Below are 27,881 nucleotides of genomic sequence, written 5' to 3'. Positions count from 1 at the left end.
TACTAGGTCAAACCAAGGGTCCATGAAGCCCAGCATCCTGTTTCCAACAGTGGCCAATCCAGGCCATAAGAACCTGGCAAGTACCCAAAAACTTAGTCTATTCCATATTACCGTTGCTAGTAATAGCATTGGCTATTTTCTAAGTCAACTTAATTAATAGCAGGTAATGGACTTCTCCTCCAAGAACTTATCCAATCCTTTTTTAAACACAGCTATACTAACTGCACTAACCACATCCTCTGGAAACAAATTCCAGAGTTTAATTGTGCGTTGAGTGAAAAAGAACTTTCTCCGATTAGTTTTAAATATGCCATATGCTAACTTCATGTAGTGCCCCCTAGTCTTTCTATTATCTGAAAGAGTAAATAACCAATTCACATCTACCCATTCTAGACCTCTCATGATTTTAAACACCTCTATCATATCCCCCCTCAGCAGTCTCTTCTCCAAGCTGAAAAGTCCTAACCTCTTTAGTCTTTCCTTATAGGGGAGCTGTTCCATTCCCCTTATCATTTTGGTCGTCCTTCTCTGTACCTTCTCCATCGTAATTATATCTTTTTTGAGATGTGGGGACCAGAATTGTACACAGTATTCAAGGTGCAGTCTCACCATGGAGTGATACAGTTGCATTATGACATTTTCCGTTTTATTCACCATTCCCTTTCTAATAATTCCCAACATTCCGTTTGCCTTTTTGACTGCCGCAGCACACTGAACCAATGATTTCAATCTGTTATCCACTATGACACCTAGATCTCTTTCTTGGGTGGTAGCACCTAATATGGAACCTAACATTGTGTAACTATAGCATGGGTTATTTTTCCCTATATGCATCACCTTGCACTTATCTACATTAAATTTCATCTGCCATTTGGATGCCCAATTTTCCAGTCTCACAAGTTCTTCCTGCAATTTATCACAATCTGTTTGTGATAAATCTACTCTGAATAATTTTGAATCACCTGCAAATTTGATTACCTCACTCGTCGTATTTCTTTCCAGATCATTTATAAATATATTGAAAAGTAAGGGTCCCAATACAGATCCCTGAGGCACTCCACTGCCCACTCCCTTCCACTGTGAAAATTGTCCATTTAATCCTACTCTCTGTTTCCTGTCTTTTAGCCAGTTTGTAATCCACGAAAGGACATCGCCACCTATCCCATGACTTTTTACTTTCCCTAGAAGCCTCTCATGAGGAACTTTGTTAAACGCCTTCTGAAAATCCAAGTACACTACATCTACTGGTTCACCTTTATCCACATGTTTATTAACTACTTCAAAAAAGTGAAGCAGATTTGTGAGGCAAGACTTGCTTTGGGTAAAGCCATGCTGACTTTGTTCCATTAAACCATGTCTTTCTATATGTTCTGTGATTTTGATGTTTAGAACACTTTCCACTATATTTCCTGGCACTGAAGTCAGGCTAACCGGTCTGTAGTTTCCCGGATCGCCCCTGGAGCCCTTTTTAAATATTGGAATTACATTAGCTATTCTCCAGTCTTCAGGTACCATGGATGATTTTAATGATAGGTTACAAATTTTTACTAATAGTCGAAAATTTCATTTTTTAGTTCCTTCAGAACTCTGGAGTGTATACCATCCGATCCAGGTGATTTACTACTCTTCAGTTTGTCAATCAGGCCTACCAGATCTTCTAGGTTCACCGTGATTTGGTTCATCTGAATGATTACCCTTGAAAACCTTCTCCAGTACAGGTACCTCCCCAACATCCTCTTCAATAAACACCGAAGCAAAGAAATCATTTAATCTTTCCGTGATGGCCTTATCTTCTCTAAGTGCCCCTTTAACCCCTTGATCATTTAACGGTCCAACTGACTCCCTCACAGGCTTTCTGCTTCGGATATATTTTAAAAAGTTTTTACTGTGAGTTTATGCCTCTATGGCCAACTTCTTTTCAAATTCTCTCTTAGCCTGTCTTATCAATGTCTTACATTTAACTTGCCAACGCTTATGCATTATCCTATTTTCTTCTGTTGGATCCTTCTTCCAATTTTTGAATGAAGATCTTTTGGCTAAAATAGCCTTTTTTTCACCTTTTTTAATGTGTGGAATACATCTGGATTGTGCTTCTAGGATGGTATTTTTATAATAATGATCACGCCTCTTACACACTTTTTACCTTTGTAGCTGCTCCTTTCAGTTTTTTTCTAACAATTTTTCTCATTTTATCGTTTCCCTTTTGAAAGTTTAGCACGAGAGCCATGGATTTGCTTACTGTCCCCCTTCCAGTCATTAATTCAAATTTCATCATTTTATGATCACTATTGCCAAGTGACCCCACCACCATTACCTCTCTCACCTGCTGCACCAGGTTGATGCTCTCCAATCATGAGACCTTCATCCTCCAAGTACGCTGCTTGATAGCACTGTCTAGCTCTGGACACTTTTGATCGTGAACTCTAAGGATACAAAGGTTTACCTACTACGCTAAACACACTTTCGTACTTTAACCCAGTGTTTCTAAGTGTTTTGGATGCTCTTCCATGTAAACTAGACCTCAGGGGCAGGAATCTGCAACCAGGTTTCACTCCTTCAGTCTCCAGCTCAGCTCTGCTTGCAGATTCATAATGTGCTCAGTGAAAATCCTCAGCAGAGATCTCTACTCTTCTCATGTAATTTTAGGAAATAGTACTTATCTACTTCAGGAAACCTACTTTTCTCTAAGAAACCACTTAAAAATCCCTTGGCTAAGGAAAACATCCTCAAAAAGAATTTTTAATAAGCTTAAAACATTCTCTTTAGGTAGTTTATTTCCTAAATCTTCCTGTGCTTTGGCTTAACTTAGTATTGTTACGCAGACTTGATCACTTAATTGCTTTGCTTAAATACTGAGATGGTCTAGCATTGCTATGGCATTGCCTAGGGCAGAGCTTTCCAAACTTTTCATGTTGGTGACACACTTTTTAGACAAACATAATTTCACGACACGGTAATTCAGTCTACTAGTAAACCAGAGGTTAAAGGTTAAACGAACGAAACATATTTCGACAATTTATGTATGTTTCCTTAAATATATACATAAATAAAATGTTTCACGACACAACCTTTCTCATGAAAACCTTAAATGTATATTAAAAATATATATTCCAAGATTCATGTTATTGTTATAATTTATGAGAAACAATAATAAAACAAATTGTCTGTCCCCCACACACTCATCTCTCTCCTCCCCCCAGCACATGTCTGGCCCCCACACACTCATATCTCTCCCCCTCAAGCACATGTCTGTCCCCCCAGCACATTTGCCCCCCACTCACTCATCTCTCTCCCCCCAGCACATGTCTGGCCCCCACACTCATATACCTCGTCTTTTTTATTGTTGCCAGTTAAGTGCTTCACTCCCTTCCATGATCACCAGACACTGCTGCTTGCAGTCAGTACTCCTCATGGCCAGGCCTCATCGGCAGCAGCAGCCAATGCAAGGATGGCTGGGCTCGTTCCACCCACCTAGCCCCCCAAAAAAACGCGATTGACAGCAAAAATCACCCAATAATAAGCAACCCATAAACTGAAAAAAAAAGTGAATCTCTAGAAAAAAAAAAAGCCCAAACTCGCATCAGAGTTGACCGAGCTTGCGCGACCCACCTGCACACTGCAGGCGACACACTAACGTGTCCCGACACACAGTTTGGAAAGCTCTGGCCTAGGGGATGGGTTAAGGTGTTTTTTCTTTCTTTCTCTGAGAGCTGAAAAGATCATATTTTTAACCACCCATTAACATTGCCTATTAAAATGAAAAGGGAAAACTTGTCAAATAAAGCTAATAAAAGCTCCACTCAAACAGTTTTAAACCACAAAAAATTCTCAGTTTAGTTTCTAAATAAATGTACGTGTCCTATATCTCTTCATGACCATATTAGCTAATTTAAACACTCTTAAAGCTAATTATATTTATAACTTTAGAATAACATATTTTAATCCAAACTAAGGGTCAAAACAGTATTTTTATAATTCCATTTGGTGATCTCCATCAGCAAACCTCAGTTTCCGAAGTGTTTTGATCACTTTTCTAATCTCAGAGACCCCTGGGGGAAATGGGTGGAATAACTCTCTTAAAATTCACATTTGACCCCTAATTCTAATTATGGTCAGGTTACTAGAACTCCTAAAAGAGGCCCACCCTGGCCAATAAATGACATTCATTAAATTTCAAAAGTTTATTAAACTTTTTGGCGCCGGGTTCGCCAGAGTGTTTCCCAGATGCTGAACTTAAATGTGGGAGCCTCTCAAATTGCTCCCCACCCCAAAATGTCACATTTTGAAATTTTAAGAACGGCTGGTTTGGCGTTAAATTGCCTTCAGGGACTCTTCTGACCAGCCTTCTGCTGACATCATTGCTGACATCAGCGAGGATCCCTGGGCCTGCATCAGTAATGCGCTTGGGGCTTTCCTTAAGCCCCGATGCCGAATGCGCCTTCAATGTTGCAGCAGCAGCAGCTTTCCCATTGCTGCTGCTGCTGCTGCACTATGGCACCAGCCGCATGTCACAGCATTGATTTTTTTTTTTTTTAACTCTGCCACTGCCCATGTCTGACATTGGGAGTTGGAGTGGCAACTGCGGCCAGTCTTGCTGCTTTCTCCAGCTCCTGCCGCACGTGCTCTGCCTCTCTTCAGGTGGCTGGGGAGCTTCCCCAGACCCCCGCGTGGAACTTCCTGCCTCCTTTGCGGTCATCCGTCACTTTTGTTTACAATCGCAGCTCTGCTGCTGGAAGCAGGATCGCGCTGCTCCTCCCAAAAAAAACCCAAAAAAACCCAAATGCTGGCAAATCTCCACGGGGGCCTCCCTAGCCCCAGAACACCAACAGGCCATCACTCCTGGGCTTCCCTAAGTCCACCAACCACCAGGCAGGTAATTATTATAATTTTTTTTTTATTATTTTACCCTTACCAACCAGAATAAAGGCAGTTTGTGCCAAGAAAACTAGAGATCAACTGTGATCCTCATTTCCCAAAGAGAAAGCTATGGGGAGAGGAGTTAGAAGGATAAAAGAAAACAGCTAGGACTGAAGAAGAAGAACTAAGGGATGGAGAAAAAAATGTAATGAAGGGGGCACAGGAGTAAGTGAGGGGGAAGGGTTTGAGGGCAGAAGAGGAGAAATGCAGGGCCTACATTAGGCATGTGCTTGGATGCCAAATTCTGAAGATTCCCAAAACCTAGGGCCCTCCCCCCATTGCTTTTTTATCACATTCTTATGCTCTTATTTTGAAATGGCATTCCTATTTTATTAAAACACTATTTATTGGGTTACTCACATCACAACGTCAGCCATGCTCCCAGGTCGTAGCTCTCAGTTTACATTTGCATGCTTAGGGTATGGAAAAATATATATACAAGAGACTTTTTCATATGCAAACTCTATCATTTGATCACACAGAGAAGGGCTTGTAGTACTCATTCATTGAAACAAATTATGACTGTCTTAAAAAATTACCAAATAATATGGTTTTTTTTTTAAATCTAGAAATGTACATCAGGGAAAAGATATTATTCCACATTTGAATGCAACAGATTACAACAAGTCAGCCATAAAGTTTCAGAAATTATCAAAGACTTGCAGGGCTTTATTCCACAAGGAATTTTCTTCATTCTGTGCTGATGGAAATAATCTTTATTTTGTTGTTTTTTGTGGTCCTATAGTTTTCTCCTGCTTCTGCGGGCTTCCAGCTCAATCAGAACCAGGGTTAGGATCTGGCACCTGTGAATGTTTTCCCTATTTTATAATCTCTCACAGCTTAGCCCAATCATTATAGCAACAGTCTTAGCCAGGGGCCACACATAAGGACTCCTTCCTAAGTCTGGTCACTATAGGTCACTGGTGTGTATAGCAGCATAGAAAAACCAAATGATCCATCCAGTCTGCACAGCAGGTTTCTTATGACAATAACTGTGCTCCATGCAAGTTACCCCCATGTTTCTGTTAAGGGTAGTAACAGTCGCTCCGTGCAAGTTACCCCCCAAGCCTTATGTTAAGATTAGTAATATTAAAAATCAAAACTAAGCAACTGTCAAACCCATAACAAAATTACTGCTAGCAATATTTTTATAGGCCGAGCAGCCTTCCTGATAATTCATACAATGCTGCTGCTTGAACATGCTTTGCTTTTAGACTTGCCTGTAGAAGCAGTCCTGCACTTTTTCCCTAATGTCTGTATATCAGTACCCCAGACCACAAAAATCAGGGCTCTCTGTTGGCTGCCATCTGAATCCAATTCCCCTTTTCCCCCCAAAGTCGAAGTAGAGACCGATGCTGCAGTTGTGTCAGCTAATTGGTTAAGGGTAGTAATTCCCATGCCTTCTGTTAGGGATAGTGACTGCTGCTCCATGCTGGTTACCTCCCATGTATCCTTTTCTTATGTAACCCAGATCAATTCTTGGGTTACGAATAGATCCTGTAACAGCCTAATGCAATTAGAGATATAATTAGGGGAGAATCCATTCATGGACAGCCCTCCCACTGGCGGAGCTGTAATTTATTTATTTATTTATTTATTTATTTATAGTTTTATATATATATAATGGATATTATATATATATAATGGATACCCTTTGTCCTGAGGTTTTAGAGCAGAGCTCTGACATAGGCTCTGGGGGCAGTATTATTTGGAAGTCAGAGAGAGAGAGAGATTGTATTTTTGCTAAATTGGATTTGGTCCTACCTGGAGCCTCAAAACCTTCCGAGACTCCTCCAGGATAGACCAATGGGCTTCGCTGCTGTACTCTCCTCACGAGGTGCAGAGTGGCTGCTCTGGGACTATTTTGGGATTTTGAACATTTATTTAGAGGAGCCCTGCTGGAGACCTTGGCCTTTCTGAAGCCAGGGATTGGGGAACCCTGAGCTGAAGTGCCCAGTCGTTAGGAAAGATCTTCCCTCCGTTTGAGCCTCAGTGAGGAAGGGAGTCTAGGGACCTGCCGCAGAAAATTTCCTGATTATCTAAGTTGGGAAAAGAAGATTTGTTTTCAGCATTTGGGAGGAAGTGTTTTTCTGCCCCTCTTCCTGTCCATCAAGGGGACTGGCAAATCTTGTAGTCCACCAAGGATTCCTACCACCTGGGACCCTACCAGAAGATTAATCTACTAACTGTGAGTAAAAGATCCACATTAAAGGGAGAACACCCATCCAGCATCTACCAGAGCCCTGAGGGATAGAGACATTAAATTATATGCCAAGATAGACTTTTTTGCCATTGGGAGGGACCACTGCACAATCTAATCCAGAAGTGTGGCTGGATCCTTGGCTTAATAAAGACCAATGCACAGATAGAGGAGAAGGGATCTGTAATTGGAAAAAGTACAGCAGAGACTGTGGTGTATGATTTACCATATTTAATTGTGCCATTCAATGAAACCGTATCAGTGACGAATTATTTTACTGTCTACCTGGTCCGGGTGTGTTTTGTTTGGCACACAATGCACAGCTCACAGTACAATGAGGGAAAATCAGCTAAACTTTCCAGCCACCCCATACTGGGACCAGAGAAGACTCCTTTCCACCCCTAGTCCAAAGGACCTGCACCATGGGATGGGAAGAGAAGAAAAAGCCAGCCAGGGCCCCTGCCCCAAATAAGTTATAAATAACTTTATGTCCCCCTCCATACCCAACTCGTACACTAAAGAAAGGTTACATTTTCTTTCCAACTCTAGCCTTTAGGGATCCACACTGTTTATCCCATGCCTTTTTATTTATTTAGACATTTTATATACTGTCGTTCCATCAAATTATCACAACAGTTTACATAAGTAACATCCATAATTGTTAATCAGCAAATCTTTTTGAATTAGTTTACTGTTTTTGTCTTCACCGCCTCTTCCAGAAGGGCATTCCAGGCATCCACCACCCTCTCCATGAAGAAATATTTCCTGACATTGGTTCTGAGTCGTCCCACTGAAGTTTCATTCCTTGACCCCTAGTTCTCTGTTTGCTTTCCTCCAGAAAGGTTCGAGGAACAGGCCTCATTAAAACTATTCAGGTATTTGAAGGTCTGTATCATATCTCCCCTGCACCTCCTCTCTTCCAGGGTATATAATGCCTAAGACTCCCTCCCTTCATGGACTATGAATGCTGCCTTGGAAGTATCCTCAGCCCTGGATGACCCTGAGGAATGAAAGATCAGAGCCAGGAATCAAACCCAGATCCACTGAGCTGCTCTGACAAAAAAAAAATCTTCATTGAATAAGGTCCTTTAACACAGTACTCCCTGTCTCGTGCCATATTTCAGGAAGTCTTGGAAGGTTATATAGAAAGAGCTTGATATTGTTTAACTAGCTGACACCTGTGTAGTCTCCAGATATTAGACTTCTTCTCTGAGAGCTAGGAGCTCTTTACACCAAGTGCACACATGCACCCTCTCACCACCTGGTAGAAAATCAGTGCAAAACATGGACCGCTCCCCTCTCACTGTTGGACTACTGTCTGCATTTTAATCTTGTTCAGTTGTTAGCGAATTGAAATTTCTAAGGGAATAGGGATGTTCAAACTAATCGAAATAACTTTTAATCTATTGGTTTATTTCATACTTGTCTGTCAGTGATCCCACCAGAGCCTACAATTAATCTACATTATAACTACCCAATTACACATCTTATTGACCCTTGTTTTAAACCAGCTTCCTGTTATTGTATCAAATAAAAACAGTCCCTTAAGAATGTTTTAGACGTGGTGTTTTGGCATATGCCTTCTGATCCTCTGCAGCTGGAAAGAAGAGGAGATGTGGAAGCTGAAACCTAGCGAGCTCTCGGTGTTCTCTAGAGTTCTGTGCTGGGAATGCTGGGAGAAGTATGCAAATGAGCCTTCCAGGTCTTTGCTTCTGGAAATTGGGGGGGGGGGAGCTAAGAAAGCTGCAACCTAGATGGAATCCAGCTTTCTCTAGTACTCTGTTGGGGGCTGCTGGGAACGGTATGCAAATTAGCCTTGCAGGGGCTGTGAATGCTCATCCCTACGTGGCTTGCATTGTCTGCTGGAGTCCTCTACTGGAGCTGTTAGGAGAAGTATTCAGATGAGCTTTCCAGTCCTCTGCTGCAGTCAGACATCATTTCCTCCTAAGCACATATTATATATATATATATATATATATTAGATTCTCAAATGCATTGATTTGGCATTAAAATAATTGTATAGATTACCTCTCTTAATAAATATATTTCAAGGTACAATATAATTTTTGCAGGTAGAGGATCACCAAATAATATAGTACGTAAAAATTTGCTGCAAATAAAATAACCAGTTCTCCAGTACATTACCCTTATACCAATACTTGAATTTCCCTCTAAGAAGATTACTGTGCCAAGGAAGACAGTAAGGAAAAAGAGTCGTAGCATATAAACCCACGTTTGGTTTGCCCATTTTCATGCAAACTGTTTGGATATGTGAAAGGACTGGACCTGCCATGCGAACATGTTTGCAGCAAAAACCAATAATCTACATGTCTACACATAAGGAATAATTTAATGATATGGAACTTTCATATCAAAGCAAAACATGAAGGAGATTAATAGATTGTTCATTTAAATTGCTCACTACTGTCAGAATTCATTTTTCTTGCCCATAATAGGAAGCAAAACCTATCAAATATGCTGCACAGCAGAATAACTGACAAGAGTTTTATCTCCATGCCTTGAAACATGCTGACTGGAATAAAAAAATATGTTTGTTTACGTGCACAACCTCTTCTCCAACCCTCAAAACTCCTGTGCGCTGAGCAATTTGACCACATGACCCTGGAGATTGTAATGCATGCCCACAGGCTTCATTTACTTTTTGTATTTTGAAGCCAAGATAATTCCATATAGTTTCTCTAAGTCATAACAACAAGATCATCATTTTAAAAAGAAAAGAAAACAGGAATTGATTCTAACCTCTATATGCCAACATGCTGAAAAAAAATTCCTTCTCCTATGCAAGGGCAATTAACAACTCTTGGATGTTCTTGTAAGGCACTTTTTTGGGTTTGACTTCATTTTTCGTTAAAATAAATTGGACTGGAGGAACAGTAGGAATGTTTTGGAAGGACGGACCAGATAGAGGATAAGGGGGTGTGCGCCTTCCTGATGCCCACTAAGCAATGTCCCATACAAGATGGCCTCTCAGGTAAACAAAATGAGATATATGAAATTGAATGAACACACTTCTTTCCATATTTTCTGGATAATGAACATAAAAAGATATCTGCGATAAAGAGCCTACCCATTCTGAGGATAATTGTATAACTCCCAACACACTGGTATAGTCTGCATATACGTATTAATGCAGACTTTACCAAGGATTTTCTAGAGATATGCATTCGATTTAAACAAATTTGCAAAGTGGAATGAATAAGGGTCAATTTGTTTAATTCGAGGGCCACGAAACAAATTGAGGGTCCCCGCGAAATAAACAAATCTTATTCATTTAATTTGTTTAAAACTTCTGCTCGGGCTTAGGTTTAGGTTTGAGGCTGGGGCCTTGCCAAGGGCTTAGGCTGAGGCCCAAAGCAGGCGCCACGGCCTATGCTCGAGCACAAAGAAGGCACCTTGGCCTAGGCCCAAAGCTGGGGCCATGGCCTGCACCCAAGCATGACACCAAGGTCTTGGCCTAGATCTGGACTGATGCTGCCAAGCAAAGGTCAGAATCCCCTGAAAAATTGCTTACCTGATCTGTTGGGTATGCAAGGCATGGCTCGGCTGGGTCCGAATGCCAGGGCCTCAGCCCAGGCCCAATGTCATTTCCCAATGCCTGGGCTATAGCCTAGCCCCGAACCACAGCCCTGGCCCAGGCCCAACACATGGAACCAGTTCAGAGAATGGGCCCTGACATCTGGGCCTCAGCCCAGGCCCAGGCTCAGTGCCAGCTCCCAATGCCTGTGCCTCAACCCAGACAGGAGCCTGGACCCAGGCACAATGCCGAGGCCCATCCCAGAGGTCGGGTCCCAACACTGGGCCTTGGCCTAGGCCCGATCCACAGCCTGGCCGGGAGGCCATGTCCCAGTGCCGGAGACTTGGACCAGACTCAGGCCCGATATTGGGGCCAGGCCCAAAGGCCAGTTTCTGATGCCTAGGCCCAGGCCCTGTGCTGGGGCCTTGCCTGGAGGCCAGGACCTAATATCTAGGCCTCAGCCTATGGTCAGGCCCAGGCAAAAGGGTCAGGCCTCAGAGGTCCTCTTCTTAGGTCTTCTTTCTTCTAATGATGCTGTCCGATGGGGTTGCACTAGAAATAATAAACTCTGGCACATCCTCCCCAGCAGAGGGCTCCACTTAGCTGTACAACAATCCTGTACTGAAAAATGTACCTTTAGTTGAGGAGGAAGCGCCAGACTTCATTTACTCCGGAGTGACCCCAGCAGATGGAATCATTAGAATTCAGAAGACCTAAGAAGACGACCTCCAAGGCCTGGGTTCCAGGTCTTGGCTCTGGGCCTGGCCTGACCCTAGGCTGAGGCCTAGGCATCAGGACCTGGCCTCTGCGTCTGGCTACAGTGTTGATCCTGGGCCCTGGCCCTAACCCTAGCCTAGGCTGAGGCACAGGCATCAGGCTCCAGCGTCGGTACCGGGCCTCTGGGCTGGGCTGAGCTGTTGGGCATGGCCTAGGCTGAGGCCCAGGTTTTTGGACCTGGCCTCTAGGTCAGGCCATGGCATCGGGCTCCAGCCTAGGCTGAGGCCCAGGCGTCCGGTATAGGCTCTATTGTTGGGCCTAGGCTGAAGCTTCGGGACCAGGCCTTCTAGCCTTAGCCTTGCATGGAGCCTAGGCCAAGGTCACAGCGATCCACTGCGGCCTCAGACCTCACCAACAGATCACCACTGGACTAGGAAAGTGGGGGCTGGGGGGGATCCTGGCCCCCTCATTTTTATGGGTGGGAGGGCTGGGTGGTGGGGTTGGGCGACCTCATTTCCTTTTTTTTTTTTAATGTTTGAATCTTTTTTTTTTTTTTTTTTTTAAATGAAAGAAACAAATCAAACATTAATCGTATCAAAATTTATGGGGAGAAATGTTTTACCCCTTACATCCCTAGGATTTTCAAAGCAAACTGATGAATATAATTTCACTTTGAAAATTTGCTGGTAAGTGCACAGAGATTCACTCATGTAAAGTTACATTTCCTTTTTGGAGGACATAACTTGTCCACACACTCTTATGCTTGTAAATGCTGACTCAACCCCCAATTCCACCCTCTGGAACACGTCTGCTCACTTCACGTAATAGTATGCACAAAACTAGGTCGCACATGTAACTTTTACCCAGAGCCCTGGCTGATTTTGTAATAGCCATTTCATGCATATAATCAGATTTTATATTCTTAAATGGCTTTGAAAATAACCTCCCTTTATTATCCCCCCCAGTTCTAGAACTTTCCAGTGAAAAAATGTTTGCTTCTTGCACATTATTTATAACATTGTATGTCTTTTATCATATCCCCCCCCCCCCCTTCTCTCTTTAATCCTCTAGGGTACATATATTTAGGTTTTTAAGTCTCATTTCATAGGGCTTTTGGTACAGCCTCCAGAATTGGACACAATACTGTAGATTCATTTTACAAAAAGAGCTACACAATGCTTGCAGAGATAAATTGCTCTTCATAGAAAACAATCATGGACTTTTGACTGGAATGCCCTCCCAGAGGAAGTGGTAAAGAGAAAAAGGTTAACAGAATTCAAAAAAGCATGGGATAAACACAGAGGATCCCTAGTGGGAAGAGGATGGAAATGAAGCACTGGGGTAATCGGCATGGAGCAGCAGTCACAGCCAAAAGAACAGTGATAACCACTCCCTTGTGCTTCCATGAAAGCATTGAGATAACCTTCTTGGAGTGCTATTTACAACCTTAAACTGAAGGGAACAGCAGTTACAATCCTAGAAGGCAGTGGTGCAACTTTGAGAGCTTGGGAGAGAGACGGGGAAGGGGGTAATCAGATTCTCTATGGGAATGTGTACTGCATCTGTTCAAAGTGAAAATATTGCTGCAGGGCAGACTGGATGGGCCATTTTGGTATTTATTTGCCATCAATTACTATCAGGCTGATACAGTACAGTGTGCTCCGACGGAGCGCACTGTTAACCTGCCCTTGGACGCGCGTTTTCCCTTACCCCTTATTCAGTAAGGAGTGGAATACGCGCGCCCAACCCGCGGAACCTAATAGCGCCCTCAACATGCAAATGCATGTTGAGGGCCCTATTAGGTATTCCCGCGCGATACAGAAAGTAAAATGTGCAGCCAAGCCACAAATTTTACTTTAAGAAATTAGCGCCTACCCAAAGGTAGGCGCTAGTTTCTGCCGGCACCGGGAAAGTGCACAGAAAAGCAGTAAAAACTGCTTTTCTGTGCACCCTCCGACTTAATATCATGGCGACAGCCGATGCTCAATTTTGCCGGCGTCCGGTTTCCGAGCCCGTGGCTGTCAGTGGGCTCGAGAACCGACGCCGGCAAAATTGAGCGTCGGCTGTCAAACCCGCTGACAGCCGCCGCTCCAGGCTAAAAGGAGGCGCTAGGGATGCACTAGTGTCCCTAGCGCCTCCTTTTGCCCGTTTCTACTGCCGGGCCTCATTTAAATAGAGAATCGCGCGCACAGGCAATTGGCCTGTGCGCGCGCCGGGAGAGCGGGCGTTCGTCCGCTCTCCCGTGGACTTTACTGAATCGGCCTGTATGTTACTATGACCGGAGGGGAATATGTGTTATTCCAGCATTTTTTAAGACTCTGCACAACAAATTAAAAATAAATATAATGAATCCTGAAACATGCATTCTAGGAGGTTGATTTCCTCATTTTGCAGATGAATAGCGATCAGATAGATCAGCAAATAAATATATTTTTTGTTCAAAACTAAAAACTGGGTGAAAATGTCATCTAATGAGGTATTTCTGCTCAGCTCCCAGTCATAGAATCCATTTCTTGGCTTATTTTCCTATGCATAAGCCTTATTATCCTTTTTTTCAGGCATGCTCAGTCACTCTGATGACAATGGTCACTTACAGAAAAGGGTGGGGAAATTGCACAGAGCATGCTCAAGCCATTTCTTCCGTGCAATCTCAAGGCAACACGCCAAAACGTCTGCCAACACTTCACACTGCCTTATGGGCATATTCCCTGAAGCTCTTGCTCACCCTGTTCATAGTAATCAATAAAAAAAAACCCCCAACACTTTTTACTCTCAGAGAACAAACCACCAATGCCTTAGCAAGATGCTGGGCATGAGGAACTGTTAGCATGCAAGACCAACATGTGCCTGAATTGAAGGAAAACACTTTTCTCCCCATTTACACAATATTTATTCTACATCCGCCACTCTGCACGAAGAACCGTAGCCACACATCTTTCCCTTATGTACACCATGCAATCCTCAGCCCCGGCATTGCTGTCATAGCCTCACTATCTCATAGTCCCCTTCCACATAGGCCAGCAAGATTAGGAGTACTGGCCACACACAAGGGCTCCATCATTGTATCACATGACCTGCATGCCAAGCACTTTTGCCATAATAGGAGACATTGTGCCATTCTTCATCCCACTCCTGCAAGCACGCTGCTACTTTCCACGACACAGCTCCCATACATACTGGCTGGCATAGCACCTTCTAGGCTAGGACACTCTGCAGACCCCCTGCTCGGAAGAGCACTGGATGTCAGGGAGTTTACCATATTAAGTACACACAAATGGACGCCAAAGACAGAAAGTTCCATTTCCTTTTCTTGCCCCTTTTCTAAAGTCTGCTAGTTGGAACCACAAAAGAATAAACGATGCCTCTTAACTGTGGCTAGACAGTACAAACAGTCCTTTAAATGCTGGCCATGTGCCACCCTAATGGTGGTGCTGGTCACAGTTACATCACAAGCATCGTGTACTCATCCTCATTCGCTGACCTAGAAGAGGAGATGGCAGCCAGGGACAGTGCCTCTGCCCTGATCCACAGCCACTGACTGCCCTCATTTCTGGGACCAATGCTGGGAATCGCTAGTGGGTTCTCCTTCCCACTCCAGTAAGCCTGGCATTTATTGTCTCCTAGCTTTCTGTGTGAGAACTGAGAAGGGTAGGGCCTACATGCATTGTTAATGGATCCAATGTGTGCTGTGAGAGTGGGTAGGGCCTACATGCATTGTTAATGGATCCAATGTGTGCTGTGAGAGTGAGAATTTTCTTTAAACGAATGCTTTGCTGTAACACTTGTTTGACTCAGTAGGCTAAATACATCTCTTCCTTTTATGGATATCTTTTGGACTAACCCAGCTTCTGTCAGATACCTGCTCCTGTTCTTGGGGTCAGAGCAGAGAGCCTTGCCTCCTGGCTATCCCAAAACAGAAATTGATGGCAGATATTCAGGGGAATGAAATTGGATAGAATAAAAGGAAATAGTGTACAGGGGCTGGATCCCATGATTTTTCCTGGGAGAAAAAAACATTTAAAAAGTAGATTTTTTTATCCCATAAGAAATAATGCGAGTTATGCCATGAATGGAAGGCTGCCCAGACTTCTTGCTCTGAGCTAGAATAAATCTATTCTTAGTAGAGGCCTTGGGGAGGTGAATAAAAGCCACATATCTAGATGGGTAAAGAACTATTTGCGGGTTAAAGTGGAGGTGGCGTGAAGCCTGATATAAATCATTTTTTCACTGTTTGAAAACACACCGAACAATGACCAAATATTCCCTCCTGAAGGCCAAAATCACTGGAACAGGGGAGTGAATCAACCCCCTAATTATGTATCCGAGGCAAAAGGAGGGAACCTGATTCACTGCGTTTTTGTCAATAGACACTGAACAGGAGACAAGCCTTAGTAAATCAGGCCTATACAGACCAGCAGGTATCAGGCAGGTACTCCCAACTGCTGGTTGGATATAACCATTATAACTCTTTGGTTAAACTGTAACTACACTAGTACTATTGGAAGTCTGACATGTTGAATTTGATTTCTATTAATATAAATTTAATGTGTACTCCTCTATTGTGGGTCCTTCCCTAAACATTATTTTTCTTGTTGTTCTTTGTGCTTCTTAGCTGCATGTGTCATGCAACAAATATTTCCTTTGAAATCTGTAATCACTGCTGGCACAGGCTGCTTCTAGTCCCCCGTTGATGTTTTCTCGTTCCATCAAAGATAAATCATGGAACTCAGAACTCGGGGAGATAATCCAAATATTTTGAAAAGCCATGTCATAAGCTTTTTAGAATTTATGTCAATGCAAACTAACCCTGCAGAATGTGCAATAGAATAGATTACCAGCTATTTATCAAAGTGCAGTTCTTTATTTCTTAAAATCAGTATTTTTATTTTTCTTAGAACATCTGAAATGTAGTTTCATTCTTCTAACAATATAAGGACATAGATGAGACCCTACAGGTTCTCCCATGTCCTATTTGAGTAGTATTTATTTATTACTTCTGAGTTTTAATTTTTATCAATTTTTTTTGTAGTTTTATTGTATAATTCACTGTGTGATATATTTCTGTTAGGGGGTAATTTCTCCAAATGGGTCGGATTTATTTATTTTATTTATTTAACATTTTTCTATACCGAACTTCATGACAAGCTTCATATCAGGCCGGTTTACATCAAACATGGGGGTTAACTTAACAAAAAACCATATAACGAGAAGGCCGAGGCGCAGATACAAATAACAGGGGGAATGAACTTGGAGGCTAGAGTAGCCAGGAAATAAAGGACAGAATAAACTGGAGAATGAACATGAATGGATATACAATTACTGGGTTGGACATTTAGTCTATTGGGCTAAATGAAAGTACTGTTGCGATGTTATGTTTGAGGGAAGGCTTGGACAAAAAGCCAAGTCTTGATCTCAATCTCTCAAATGCACTGCTAATGCCCTTTTTAATTCTTGCATTGTGCCAGAGAGCCTCCATCGGAGTTTATAGGATGTATTATGTACAGGCAACATATCAAGGTGCACTTGGAAGTGTTCAATTAGACCTGTGGCACCCAAAATAATTGGGACTATTTCTGTATCTTTCTGCCACATTTTCTTGGTCTTGAGGAGCCTCTCTCTCTGTTAATATGTTCCACAAGAATAACCACTGGGTTTCTACACTTCTACGAAGAATGTGGTTCCTGGGCTTTTCTCCTTTACCACAATGTCCAGTTTTCTTGCATCCCAGGCTCTCTTTGGTACAATGCAAATAATAAGAAGGAATTGAAATGTCCCAGGTGATCACAACTTCTTCATTTTCCACAGTTCTTTCAGGTATTTACACAATTTCCAGTGAAGGAGCGTGCTGCCTTATTACAAACCTTCTGACATCAGCACGTGACCCCCAGCAAAAAGGTGTGCAGCCGTCTCCAGTACATTCTACAGAATCTGCATTTGTCTGCTTTACCATTTTTTCCTGTGCCGGCTGTGAACTATCTTGTCCGTAGTTTACTGTTCCATGCTGCAATAATCAGTCTTTCATCTTTAGCTTTATGTTCACCTCTCCTTAGCCATTCCTTTGTCAGGTTTTGAGCCACATGGAGTTACAATATTTCCCACTGTGCTTTTCCCAATTGTTTTTCCTTGTTTGCTGATCTAATTATTTAAAGAGTTTTTTCTCTTTTGCAAATTCTTGTATTTCTTTCCCCTCATGTTCTGGTAGCTCCTCACTCATGCCTTCTACTTGTTGACACTATTGCTATTAAGTAACTGTGGTGCCCTTTTTAGGCTTTAATTATAATTAGTATTATTATCACCTGGGGCCCTGGAAAGGCAACACATAAATAAAAGAGTAAATAAATAAAGATAAATAAATGGATCTGGATATCTATGTGGAAGATATCCAATTCATTTTCAAAGTGAGAATCCAAAAAGAATAAGTAAAATGGCAGCATTGATCTAGATTTTGGAGAGATGAAAATATTCCTTTCCAGTCTGTAGCTGCATTAGAGCAGGACAGAGAGAGAATAATCTCTGAAACTTCTATGAATACTATTTGATGCCTACTATACAACATATTCTATTCACCTGTATTACAGAAGTTTCATTTGGCTCATATCAGAGTTAGGGAATCAATCAAAAAAAGACAGCATTCTATTATCCTTATTACTGGTCCAATAACTAATGCTACAACTTGCAAAAAATGCATATAATATACATACAATCACTTAAGAACAAATGAACTCAAGTGATTACTGGTATTGTATTATGTACAGGCCTTACAGTAGTGTTTTTTAGTCCTGTACAAAAGGCTCAGATCCAGGATCTGCTCTTGCTTTTCAGATCAGCAGTGGCTTAGGAACACTACAGAGAAAAAGGTCAACGCGCCATAGTGACAGCTGTCAGCCAGTTCAGTGATATATCTGAACAGGGCTCCTAAGGAAACTGTAACCTATATCCCTCTGTCAGACAACTGCGTTGCAATGGCTGGGTGATTGAAGAAGAGGATATAATTAGGGAGAAATAGAAGCTCATCCCCTGAAAAAAGGATGTATGTCATATGCACATGGCAGTATACAGCAGGTAGGCTGAATGTATGCATTTCTATAAAGAAAGTGGATAGAATGAATTGATTGCAAAGGAAAAGAAAAGGCGTGGCATTCATCTGGAAGGAAAATTCAACTCATCCACCAAAAAGAAGGGCATATTTGGTTAAAAAAAAAAAAAAGGGGCCAAATTTCAAAAGCATTGCTTGCACTAAAAGACCCATGTACAAGAGTATGTGGTTCGCACATGAGCATTGTAGATTTTAAAAGCTGCTAATTATATGCATATATGCGCAAACTAAAAAAAGGGGGTGGCAAGGGGTGGGGAATGGGTGTTCCAGGGCGGGGCCAACAGTTACCTGTGTAAATCCCAGAGGCTGCAGCCTACAGCGTTTGTTAGCCAGGTATATTTACTGCTGCTCCTGATGAGGTGCAATTCTGCAGAATTCACGTTTTAGGCCTTGTATTAACCTAATATTTCTTTTATTATTGATCTTATTTGAATATTGTTTTTGGATCTATGTAAACCGTTGTGATGAAACCCTCTAAACGACGGTCTATAAAATTTTATAAATAAATAAATAACACGACAACGTGAGGGGTCCAGGTCAACTGGGGGAAGTCCAGGCTGAAGAACCAGAGAGGACTGGATGACATTGAGATTGACTTGGCAAATTGGTAGAGTAAGTGGAAATGTCCTTCATGCGATCATGTTTTAAAATCCGCTTACCTGCATGCATTAAAGCCGACAAAGTCCTAAGGAAGATACATAAGTATGTTTCCTCGAATAACTAATTAAATTTAGGAACATATTTACACATGGAAGGCATATTTTAAATTATATGCACACAAGAGTATGCATGATTTAAAATTCCAGCATATGTCTACGTGCTTGTTTTAAAATTAGCCTGAAAGTGAATAAGGCAGTTAACCCAGCTTACCCTACTGCTTTCTAGAAAAGATGTTAGGATATTTTCATTGCAGACTATGTGTCCAATGGGAATGAATCATGAACTGGATTTGCCATGTTTATTTATATTCCACTTTTCGCACTTTTTTCAGCATTTCAAAGTGGATTACATTCAGGTACTGTAGGTATTTCCTTATCCCCAGAGGACTTACAATCTAAGGACCTCATTTTCTAAGCGGCTCGCACGCGATAAGGGACCATTCGCACGCGAAAAGTCCCTTATCGCGTGCAATACCAGGATGGGGGCGGAGTCGGCCCCGGAAGAGGAGGAGTCGGGGCATCACCAGGGCCGACTCCACGATGACGGCGTGCACAGCAAAAAGGTAAGTGCCTTTTCGCTGCCTATTTCACTCCCAATAGCTACACCTCCTATGGTGGCGCTATTGGGTGCGAAACCGGCAGCGATCGCACCACGACGGTGCGATCGCTGCCGGCTAGCACAGGCCCGCCCCCCGTTTCGGCCCCCCCGCCCCTCATCTTCTAAAGTATCACACGCCTGCGATACTTTATGAGGCCCTAAGAGATTTATTTTCTATCCCTATCACACGCAAAAAGGGAGTTTTCGCGTGCAATAGGTAGATCGGGGTGGAATCAAGGCGGCGGCGGCACCAGAAGAGGAGGAGTCGGGGCGGATGATGGCGCTATTGGGTGCGAAAGCCGGCAGCGATATCACCGCTGTGGTGCGATCGCTGCCAGCTTTCGCTAGCTCGCCCCCCGCTTCGCCCCAGGATTCACAAACCTGTGCGAAGATAGAAAATCCAGGCCTAAGTTTGCACCTGTTGCCATGTTACCTGTTGCCTCTAACTGTAATTTCAAATGCTTTCTTCTGGTTTTGAACCTTCCCAGACACTTTGTTTACTTGGTTTTTCTAAAGCTTATGCTAGAGTAGGGGTTGACATCAAGTGCCAAAAAAATATTTAGGTGAAAATCCATTTTCTGGACCAAAACATTGGAATAGGTATGAAACAAATTGTTTTCTTTTGAATATGGAAAGTCTGGGGCTTGGACTTTTATGCAGCAAACAGAATTAAAGCAGACTCCAACTGGACTTGAAACTGCCACTTTATCTAAAGTGTGTATGTCTTCTTCTGATTTCTTAGAGATAATCTAAACTTTATAAACAATTGAAGCAACAAGGGCCTGAATTTCAACCCCTCCATCTGTTACCATGTGTCCAATATACAAGCCCTTACTTTTCTAAACAATTGAAAACACTTGACCTCATTAATTATGAAAAATGTACCTAGAGGGGCCCTAAAACATAACAATGCCTAACAGAATAGAAACAATTGGTAATTCAAAAATACAGCATAAAGAATACCGATTATAATTAAAAAATGTGGAGCCTTCTATAAATGATAAGGCAGATAAGAAACACAATGTCCAGCAGTTTGCACGGCGACAATGAAAGGATGTGGTCTATAAAATGTTGGGAAGTCATCTGCCTGCCGAGAAATGCAGGAATCTTAAAGGCAGGGGATAAGACTATAACAGGCAGCTAGTACGGTGGACGCACTGCGATACCAAGCTGATATTCTTTGCTTAATTTAGGAAATGCCCTCTAAAGAGCAGCAGGAAATTTGCTCAGAACCTGTCACACCCTATACTTGATTCAGAACCCAATACGCCCTTCTTCCTATCACCTCTAAAACTGGAAGTGCTCCAGCACCAAAGCTTTCCCTTAATCTTTTCCATGCACCATTTGTAAGGTTCCTTGAACCTCCATACCTTGCACTACAATGCCAGTTCACAGGACAATACCAGTCTTCAGTATTATACAAAAAGAAAATCTCAGGGGCGGATAATTGCTCCAGTCAGTTATGAAACTTTTACTTTTACTTCAATTATTTATAAACTAGGGATGCACACTTACATTTTTTGTTCTGTTTTTCTTTCCCCCCCCCCCCCCCCCCATTTTGTTTGAGGTTTATTTTGTTTAATTTATTTGAAATTAAATCAACAATACAAATGAAACCAAACGAAAATCCATAATGGGCAGCCCCTGCCACTGTAAAGAAAACATCTGGACAACAAAATGGCACCAGTCTTGGCTGGTCAGTGCCATTTATAATACTGACCTGGCAGAGCAAGAATGACTGAGGATTGCTCTGATCTCATTTGCACTTTAACAATCATCAAGGCTCAGTAGGCCTTGAAGTTTTTAATTTTTAGGGTAAAGCAAGGCACAACAGGGGCCCAGGTCAGGGCTGGGACTTGCTCAGAAAGCAAAATGAAACACCAACAAAACTGTGTGTATTGGTCTTGTGTTTTATTTATACTTATCTCCCACTACCAATTATCCTTGTCTCTCTCTATGAACATAGAATACTTAAATAGACAAGGTCCTAGTGTTTGCTCACTATATATTGCACTATACCAGAAAAAAATTTTTATGATTATTATTTCTTTATTTGTATTCTTTTCTTCATTATTACAAATTTCTTTAATCCTTAATACTATATAATAACTTCATTCCACCACAATACCTAAAAAAACCCCCACACATTCATTCATCCGGATTATACCACATTCATACTCCCTCCAACCCCTTAAAAATTCACACAATCCTTAATATCACAAATTCAGAGAACCATTCTTGTCCTATTTATCTATCACCACTTTCAATGCACAGTCGTGAACTATTGAGAACTATATTGTTTTTATCAATGTAAGTAAATTAATTTCTTAAATTGATATTTGCAAATATCACCAGACATGTGCACTTTTCTTACATTCTGAAACCACAATAATAGAGATCATATTTCTTCTTTTGTAAAATTTATATGAAATCCAAATTCTTTTACTCTTCTTCACAATTTAATGGCCCAGCAGTAAGTTCACTTTTCATTTGTCCGTGTACACAAAGGGGTAGATTTTTAAAGTTATGCGCGACTGTAGATTTGTTCGCGCAACCCAGCGCGAACAAATCTACGCCTGATTTTATAACATGCGCGCGCTGCTGCACGCATGTTACAAAATCCAGGGTCGGCGCACGCAGGGGGGCACACAATTGTGCGACCTTTGCACGCCGAGCCAAGCAGCCTGCCTCCGAGCCTCGGAGGGAACTTTTTTTCCGCCCCCCCCCCTTCCCCTCCCTTCCTGTTGCATCCGAGCCTGCTCAAAGCCCTCACTCCGCCCTCTTTACCTCTGTGGCGACTCCCTCCGGGTCTGATGGACGGCTGGCTGCTGTGGCGTCTCCATGCCGTCTTTCTCTGGCGTCCCCGGACCGGCTCGATGTTTCAGATCCGCCATGTTGCCTGAAGACCTAAGGTGTGCACTCTGATTGAAGTACCAGCAAGAGCGCGAACCTCAGGAGCATTCCCCTGAGATGACGTCATCCGCTTCCAATATTTAAAGGTCTCTATTTTCGCTATCTGAGTTAGCAAGGGGAAGGGGATTGCTTCGGCTACACCTCCCAAGCTACTCTGCCTCCTCGGACTTACCAGAGGTACCCGCTCCTCTGGGGCCTCACTCTTTTTCTTTACTTTCAGATTACAGATAGGAACCGATACTCGCTCCTCGAGGGCCCGTGTTCCTGGACACTCTGAAGATTCTCTACTGCTTGGAAACTATCACTGCTACAAACAATTGTGAGTTACCTGCCGGGCATATCAGCTCACTACTGCCACCTCTGGTGGTTTCAAAAACCTGTTTATTAAAAGAACTAATGTGTGTCTGTCTCCATACTCAAGCCTAGCCGTCTTGGGATATCCTCCAGGGGGAGTGGTCATCTGCCACCGGCCCAGGGATCCACCCACAACTACATCAGATTGCTAACTCCTCTCGGAGATTCATTACAGATTGCTAACTCCTAGCTCTAAACACAGAGCTTTCCTAACATTGCTAACTCCTATCTGATTGCTCCTCCCATTAGAAAGCAGAATACATCACTTCCCCTACCTAACCCACCCCCCAGCCCTAACTAAATCCCCCCCTACCTTTGTAGGCGTAACTTGTGCGCGCCAGCCGGCTGCCGGCATACTGTTCCCCGGCCTGGAGGCTGGTTCGGAGGCCTTGGCCACACCCCTGGAATGCCTCGGGCCAGCACCATGCCCACGGCCCCATCCCCGGAACGCCCCCGAATGCTGCGCCATCCCCGGCATGCCCCCCCAAGCAAATCCCCGGGGCTTATACGTGTCCCGGGGCTTTGCGCGTGCCGGCGGCACACGTAAATCCGGCTGGATTTACCTGCGCAAGGCTTTTAAAATCTGCCCCAAAGGATTTATCTTTTTTTTAGTATTAAATGAAGTCAAAAGATTAAAAAAAAAAAAAGTTAAATCCTTTGTGTACACGGACAAATGAAAAGTGAACTTACTGCTGGGACATTAAATTGTAAAGAAGAGTAAAAGAATTTGGATTTCATATACATTTTACAAAAGAAGAAATATGATCTCTATTATTGTGGTTTCAGAATGTAAGAAAAGTGCACATGTTTTGTGATATTTGCAAATATCAATTTAAGAAATGTATTTACTTACATTGATAAAAACAATATAGTTCTCAATAGTTCATGACTGTGTATTGAAAGTGGTGATAGATAAATAGGATAAGAATGGTTCTCTGAATTTGTGATATTAAGGACTGTGTGAATTTTTAAGGGGTTGGAGGGAGTATGAATGTTGTATGATCCGGATGAATGAATATATGTTTTTTTAGGTATTGTGGTGGAATGAGGCTATGATATAGTATTAAGGATAATGAAGAAAAGAATACAAATAAAGAAATAATAATCATAAAAATTTTTTTGTGATATAGTGCAATATATAGTGTGCAAACACTAGGACCTTGTCTATTTAAGTATTCTATGTCCCTTGTGTTTTATTTTCCAAACCAAATCAAATGTAATAGAAAATGTTGTTAAAAATTCTTGTTTTATTTCAAACAAAGGCGCATCCCTGTTATAAACCATGAATAACATTTTCTCAAAGACTCAAAAAAAGTATTTAGTATATTAATCTATAAACATTTAATTATTTTTAGAAGCTAATATTCAAACAGTACCCATGAAGCAATACACAAAGTCTCAACTGAGTCAGGTCATTAGGCTCTTTCTTGGATTCTTTTTATTGTTCACTGTGGGGTAGATTTTTAAAAACGGCGCGTTCGCGTACTTTTGTTCGCGCTCCAGGCGCAAACAAATGTACGCTGGATTTTAGTAGATACGAGCGTAGCCGCTAAAATCCAGGATCGGCGCGCGCAAGGCTGCCGATTTTGGGCAGCAGGCACGCGCCGAGCCGCGCAGCCTGCCTCTGTTCCCTCCGAAGCCGCTCCGAAATCGGAGCGGCCTCGGAGGGAACTCTCTTTCGCCCTCCCCTCCCCTTCCCCTCCCTTCCTCTACCTAACCCACCCCCTGGCCCTATCTAAACCCCGCCACCTACCTTTGTCCGGGGATTTACGCCTCCCAGAGGGAGAAGTAAATCCCCGCGCGCCAGCGGGCCGCTGGCGCGCCGAGACGCAACCCGGGGGTGGTTCTGGAGGGCGCGGCCACGCCCCCGGACCACCCCGGGCCGAAACCACGCCCCCGGGCCCGCCCCCGAAATGCCGCATCCCGCCCCCAAAATGCCGCGTCAATCGGCCCCGCCCCCGACACGCCCCCGACAAAAAACCCCGGGACTTACGCGAGTCCCAGGGCTCTGCGCGTGCCGGCAGGCCTATGGAAAATAGGCGCGCCGGTGCGCAAGGCCCTGCTCGCATAAATCCGGGCGGATTTACGCGAGCAGGGCTTTTAAAATCTGCCCCTGTATCTCCTACTTTACCAAAATTAAATTACTTTTCACTTTTTAAATATTTGACTGAATAATAGGGAATCGTTTTGATTTGTTTTCTCAGTTTGGGGTTTTTTAATTCCGAATTTTGGTTTGTTTAATGTTTATTTCAATTTTTTTTTTTTAATCAAAATAAGCATGAAATTTTAAAAAAATGCACAAACCAGGTCCACCCTCGCACCCAAAACTGAGCCAGGGCTTCCCAGGGCTCCTCTGCCACCTCTGCAACCAAGTCAAGGCTTTCCTGGGCCCTTCTGGCCCTCCGCCCCCCCCCCCCCCCCCCCCCCCCCCCCATAACTGAGTCATAGCCTCCACAGACCCCTCTGCCCCCTCTCCCACTACTGACTTAGGGACTTCATTGTCCCCCATGGGGACTTCAATGTAGAAAGGGGCAGGAGCAATCACCAGTCATGCCTGCCCTACCACCTCATTTAAACATCTTGCATTAATTCTTTTTCTTTTAGAGCTTAGGGCTAAACCCCGAAAGGTCCATATTTAGTAAGTCAGCGAGCGGGTAAGCGAAACGTATCTGGATACGTTTTCCACTGAACATCACAAATAAAAATATCCAGATATCTTTAGGTCAGCTATTTCTGCAGACTAACTTATCCACACAAATTTTACCAGGTGGTGCTCAATATGGCATTGACCAACTAAATAATTTAATCAAACCAAAAATAGAGACAGAAACCCAATATGAGCTCACATTATCGATACTGGGCTTGATGGACCTTTGGTCTGACCCAGTATGACAAAACTTATGTGTCACAAGCTTTATTTAAGTGGCTGTCATACTGATACTCAAAGCTCTGGAAGTATTTGCTTCCCCAAATCCTCTGGCAACGAATTCCAGAGCTTAATTATGCGTTGAATAAAAAAAAATATTTTCTGTTATTAGTTTTAAATGTAATATGAACAAGACTCCAACCTTATTTCTGAACCAACAAGAATCACAGTAGATAATAAATTGTACTTTAGTTTCTCTTAAAGTTACTTCTAGTGATGATAGTTGGTACCGACTGCACTCTGATTTCCTTGGAAGGGTAGCACCCTCCATGGTCTGTGATCCCCGAAAGGGAAGTATAATTTATTCAAGGAATATTTTATTTAAATGAAAAAATCAACAAAAAATGTACATAAGTGAATTTATGATCTATGATTAAAGATGATCCCAATTGCGGCTTGATAAAGAGCAGAGATGCCAAAAGAGCCTGCGGGATCTTATTAGTTTTAAATGTACATCTTAATAACTTCATTGTGTGTCCCCTAGACTTTGTTCTTTTTGAAAGAGTAAATAACCGATTAACGTTAACTCATTCCATTCCACTTATTATTTTATAGACCTCTGACTTATGTCACCTCATCCATCTCTTCTCCAAGCTGAAGAGTCCTAACTTCTTTAGCCTTTCCTCATAGGGGATTTGTTTCATCCCCTTTATCATTTGATTGTCCTTCTTCTCTGTGCCTTTTCTAATTCTGCCATATCTTTTTGAGATATGATAACCAGAACTACAAACAATAATCAAGATGGGGTTGCACCATGGAGCGATACAGAGGCATAGTGATATTCTTTGTTTTATTCTGCATTCCTTTCCTAATAATTCCTAGCTTTCTATTTGCTTTCTTGGCTGCTACTGCACACTGAGCAGAAGATTTCAACGTATTATCAACAATGATACCTAGATTCTTTTCCTGAATGATAACTCCTAATGTGGAACCTTATATTATGTAGGTATAATTTGGGTTACTCATCCTTAAGTGCAGCACTTTGCACTTCTCCACATTAAATTTCATTTGTCATTTGCAGTTTTGCTAGGTCCTTTTGCAATTTCTCACAATCCTCTTGTGATTTAACAACATTGAATAATTTGGTGTCATCAGCAAATTTGATCACCTCACTTATTCCCATTACCAGGTTATTTACAAATATACTGAAAAGCAGTAGGTCCCAGAACAGAGCCCTGGGGTACTCCATTATTTACTTTTCTCCATTGTGAAAATTTACCTTTTAACCAGTTCTCAATCCACAATAGGACACTGCCCCCAGTCCCATGACATTTACCAGTTGACTTAAGGCTTGAATCCCATCCAAATACTTAAAAAAAAAAAAAAAAGCTTAAGACATGGCTTTTTGAACAGGCTCTCTCACATTGAAGTCAGTCCCCCTTCCCTGCTAAGCTACTTACTTTGTTAATTTTATTATTGATATAGTAGTAATGGATAGTTAGTTATTTTATGGATTGTATTATTTATAACTATGTTAAGGTATTTTAGGAATTTGTTTTATCCCGAATAATGTTTTATATTTTGATGGAATGTTTTAAGACGTAAACCAATATGAAGTTTTTTTATGGATACCGGTATAAAAAAAAGTGTTTAAATAAATAAATAAATATAAATAGTTTCCTAAGAAGTCTCTCATAAGGAACTCTGTCAAATGCTTTCTGGAAATCCAGATACACTATACAACTTGCTTACCTTTATTCACATGTTTATTTACACCCTCAAAAAATGTAGCAGATTGATGAGACAAGACTTGGCTAAATCCATGTTGGCTTTGACCCATTAAACTATGCCTATCTATATGTACAGCAATTTTGTTCTTTATGATAGTTACTACAATTTTGCCTGGGATAGATATCAGACTCACTGGTCTATAGTTTCCTGGATCACCCCTGGATCCCTTTTTAAAAATTGTTGTATTGGCAACTCTCCAGTCTTCAGGTACCATAGACGATTTTAATGATAGTTT

Source organism: Rhinatrema bivittatum, chromosome 3 (assembly GCF_901001135.1).
Source record: "Rhinatrema bivittatum chromosome 3, aRhiBiv1.1, whole genome shotgun sequence".
NCBI classification, from domain to species: domain Eukaryota; kingdom Metazoa; phylum Chordata; class Amphibia; order Gymnophiona; family Rhinatrematidae; genus Rhinatrema; species Rhinatrema bivittatum.
This window is presented reverse-complemented; position numbering follows the sequence as displayed.